General features: G+C 44.6%; 1 pseudogene across 1 annotated transcript in view; it reads right to left on the reverse strand.

Moving 5' to 3' along the window:
• The window catches only part of LOC143287165 (uncharacterized), an 82,147-nt pseudogene that overhangs the window by 17,833 nt on the left and 59,314 nt on the right, over positions 1-5,000 (reverse strand). The gene's annotated exons all lie outside the window — the stretch shown is intronic.

The raw sequence follows: 5,000 nt of genomic DNA on the forward strand, positions 1-5,000 counted from the left end.
CCTCGTACATCGTTCATCATCATTGTCGTCTTCGTCGTCATCCATCATCATCATTATCATCATCATCATCATCCTCTTAGTCATCCGCCATCATCATCATCATCATCATTCATCATACATTATTCATCATCATCGTCAACTTCGTCGTCATTTTTCATAATCAACATCAGCACTATCATCATCACCATTTCTCATTCGACATTCATTATCCATCATCATATCATCGTCTTTCGTCGTCATCGTTGTTGATGTCAGTGCAAACGTCATCATCATCACCTCCATCATCATCATCATTGTCATCGTTGTTGTCGTTGTCGCCTTCAACATTATCACAATAATCATATTGTGTCTTCTTCTTCTTCTTCTTCTTCTTCTTCTTCTTCTTCTTCTTCTTTTTTCCCCCATCACTGCCATCAACGTCGTCGTCGTCGACATTATTCTAGTGGTTATCGTCTTCGTCGCCACTGAAATCACCATCGTCGTCACGTTCATCAGCAGATTCACATCGCTGGGCTGATCCACCGTAAAACAAACAACACACACACACAGAGAGAAAGAGATAAACGGAAAGAGAAGAGAAGAATAGACGAACAGACAATCAGAGACAAAGAAACGCATAGCGAACGTGAGAGAAAGAGATATGTATGTGGAGACGGATTATAGGACGAGGGAGAGGGAGAGGTGGGCAGGGGGCGGGCGGGGGTCGGGGGGGGTGGGGGTCGGAGAACACAAGCTGAGCAGCCCCTTCGAAACACTCCTGCACACACACACACACACACACACACACACACACACACACACACACACACACACACACACACACACACACTTATTTTCATAAACATTTCCAGCCAATTATTTTCATTATTTAACACACACACACACACACACACACACACACACACACACACACACACACACACACACACACACTTACAGAGTTGGTGGGGGGGGGAGGAAGAAGACACTAAGATACAAAAAGAACAAAAACAATAAATAATAAAAGGACCATCCCAGAGCTACAGTCTATGACTAAGCCCCAAGCGTCTTGATCTTTCCGGATCATCACGGACGAGCAACAAACACAGCAGAAACTGAGTAATACAAAGGAACCCAGTAACCTTCCAGTTACCACCACCCGGTAACCTTCAGCACTCCCCTACCCGACTGCCCACCCCCCACCCACCACCCACTCTCCCCCTTCCTCCCCTTTGACATACATCCCACCATCCGGGCCATTCAGTGCAAACTGACACAATCCATCAATATGGCTGCACTTCGTTTCCGGCCAACAACGGGAAACCCGGATGTTCAGGGGTGTTAATTAAAGGAGAATTTCTGGACATGCATTGCTTTCTTTCTTCTGCGTTATTTCATGTGCAAGATATGTAGTGTCCCCCTGTCGTTTTGACATCGTGGAGAAAAAAAAAAAATGTATCATTGCTGAAAGGAAGAAGCAAACAACATAACAGAACAAACAAACAAACCATCATGTCACCAGAGAATAAGATCGCAAAAATTATTGAATAGAACAGTATCTTCGCAAATCACTGTTGCATTTCGTAACTAATATGTTTGATTTAGAATAGTGTAAAAGCCACTAGGATCTCAGTCCATGCCACTGAAATAATCCGCGCCCAATATCTTCCATATCCATAGGTTTTGTTTTTGTCAAAGATAACCCCCCCCCCCCCCACTCCCCCCCGCAGTATGGACCCCTGCTAACTAAGGACTCTCTCTCTCTCTCTCTCTCTCTCTATATATATATATATATATATATATATATATATATATATATATCCTCACACAAATACAAACACACTTACACACACGCGCATGCAAACGCACACACGCACACACACACATACACACACTCTCTCTCTCTCCCCCTCTCCCCCCCCCACCCCCCACCCCCGACCCACTTGTCATCAACACACGCAGAAAAGGAAATCAATGACATCACTGGCTCTGAAATGGGACTTGTGTGGGAGAAACAAGGTCACTGGAGGAAATGGGCCTGTCAATGTTTCGTGCATGTGTGTGTTTGTGTGTGTGTGTGTGTGTAGTGGATGAGGAGGGTGGGGGGTGGGGGAGGGGAAGGGGCAGGACGGAAAACCATTGTCCTTAACGACCATCATGCTTCACTCAAGGCATACACTCCTCCTGCTCCTGAACATGTTGCTACTGTTTGTAACACACTGCAATATCTGTCGAACATCTGCGGCCCATGCCTTTCGCCACCGGTGAATAGCTTCCCTTCACAGCCATTTTATCCCTGGGGCGATAGAAGAAAATACTGTGGGAGTCATACAGCATGTATTCACACACATTATTAGTTAGTTAGTTAGTTAGTTAGTTAGTTAGTTAGTTAGTTATATTCTTTTTTTTGTTGTTTTTTTGTTTTGTTTTGTGTTTTGTTTTGTTTTTCCGCGGGGGGGGGGGGGGGGGGGGGTTGTGTGTTTTTTTTGTTTGTTTGTTTGTTTTTGTTGTACGCTTATAGTTGATTTCATCAAGTTTTTGCGCCTTATACATAGTAGTAGTTCCTTTTTTTATGTATTTATCTTTTTTTTTTTTCTCAAGGCCTGACAAAGCGCGTTGGGTTACGCTGCTGGTCAGGCATCTACTTGGCAGATGTGGTGTAGCGTATATGGATTTGTCCGAACGCAGTGACGCCTCCTTGAGCTACTGAAACTGAAACTGAAACTCACACTCATCTGCGTTCACTCCATTCATTCACACAGACACGCAGACGGACAGACAGACACACAGACATAACAAACAGAATGGACATTCGTTCACCATTTATTCGTTTTATTCATCCATTCATTCCTTCCCCCATTCGGTCATTCGTCTATTCATTCAATAACTTGGTTGATAATGATATGGATACTTATTCAGCGCCAATACAGTCAAAGACCAAGCTCTAAGCGCTTTACAAACACGGAGTCATTTGCACAACAGGCTGCCTACCTGGGTTGATCCGACTGACGGCTGCCATTTGGGCGCTCATCATTCGTTTCCTGTGTCATTCACTCAATTTTCAGTCACGCACACATATACTGATACAGACATGTAACATTTTACGTGTATGACCGTTTCGTTTATTTACTTCGCCATGCAGGCAGCCATACTCCGTTTTCGGGGGGTGTGCATGCTGGGTATATTCTTGTTTCCATATCCCACCGAGCGCTGACATGGATTACAGGACCTTTAACGTGAGAATTTGATCTTCTGCGTGCGCATACACACGAAGAGGGTTCAGACAATAACAGGTCTGCATATATGTTGACCTGGGAGATCGTAAAAATGTCCACCCTTTACCCACCAGGCGCCGTTACAGAAATTCGATCCCGGGACTCTCAAATTGAAACGCTTTAACCACTCGGCTATTGATTTTTCGATCGTGGACATTCTGAGTGGGTGGGGAAAAACCGTTGAATAAAAAACTCTTTACAAACAGTTGGCAAAAACAATTACCCATTCAGTAATCTTATGTCCCGGAAGAAACGAGCAGTAGAGAAACACAGCAGCTTGCCAACAGCTGGTGTTTCATGCTGATGGTTAACACTTTAGAGTCCGTCTGTGAGAGCATGTTAATAATCAATGTCAGCAGTTAACTCTTGACTGAGGAAAAAATATTGATTGGCCGCGGTAATAATTCTACCTCTCCGTGAGGGAGGTCCACTTTATTGCCTTTATTGACTGTGAAAGCCAAAGGCTGTTCCGTCGTAAAGTCCTGTGATTTATTACGACTTTGTATTTGTATTTCTATTTTTCTCACAACAGATTTCTCTGTGTGAAATTCGGGCTACTCTCTTCAGGGAGAGCGCGTTGCTACACTGAGAGCGCCACCCTTTTTTTCTTTTTCTTTTTCCTGCGTGCAGTTGGGGTGGGTTTTTTTTTTCCTATCGAAGTGAATTTTTCGGCAGAATTTTGCCAGGTACAACCCTTTTGTTGCCGTTGGTTCTTTTACGTGCGCTAAGTGCATGCTAAACACGAGACCGGTTTATCGTCTCATCCGAATGACTAGCGTCCAGACCACCACTCAAGGTCTAGTGGATGTGGAGAAAATACCGGCGACTTTGATATGTATCGAACCAGTGCGCTCAGACTCGCTTCCTTGGCGGACGTGCCACCTCCAGGCCACCACTCTACATTGTGGCTTCAGTGAAAAAAAAAAAACAGAAAAGAAAAGGAAAACAAAAACACAGCGGGGGCATCTGTGTGTGTGTGTGTGTGTGTGTGTGTGTGTGTGTGTGTGTGTGTGTGTGTGTGTGTGTGTGTGTGTGTGTGTGGTATACCCATTCCCCCCATCCCCACTCTCTTCATCAGATATTGTTTCCAGAAACAAAAGAAAGCCATATACAAATCCATATACGCTACACCATATCTGCTCATTGGATGCCTGACCATCAGCATAACCCAGCGAGATTAGTCAGGCCTTGTGTGCATGCATATATATTTATATACCTATCAGAGTGGATTTCTTCAACAGAAGGACAGAGGATAACACTTTTTGTTGCCATGGGTTCTTTTCCGGTGCCCCAAATGAGTGCTGCACTCCACGGGACCTCGGTTTATCATCTCACCCGAATGACTAGAAGCTCAGTATTATTTTCCAGTCAGACATATGAGAATGGGCAAGGCCGGCAGTCGAACCCAGACCCTCACAGACACTGTTTTGGCAGATAAGAGTCGTAACCACCATCCAATTTATCAGAAAAAAAAAAAAAAAACGAAAGACAAAATCCATCCCAAAGTGGTGTAAAAATGATGGTTGGGTGGATCGGTTGGCTTCGTGGCCTTGGCTAACCCTGGTGAGGATGCTGAAAATGATGCGATCGTCCCGCGCTAAGCATCTGCACATCAACGCCACCACGATTTACATAAATGAATGATATGGACACTTTTATAGCACCTATCCTCGGTAGGAGACCAAGCTCAAAGCGTTTCACAAACATGGGGTCATTTTCACAACAGGCTGCCTGCCCCGGGTATGG

The sequence above is a fragment of the Babylonia areolata genome, chromosome 11, assembly GCF_041734735.1.
Source record: "Babylonia areolata isolate BAREFJ2019XMU chromosome 11, ASM4173473v1, whole genome shotgun sequence".
Lineage (NCBI taxonomy): Eukaryota > Metazoa > Mollusca > Gastropoda > Neogastropoda > Buccinidae > Babylonia > Babylonia areolata.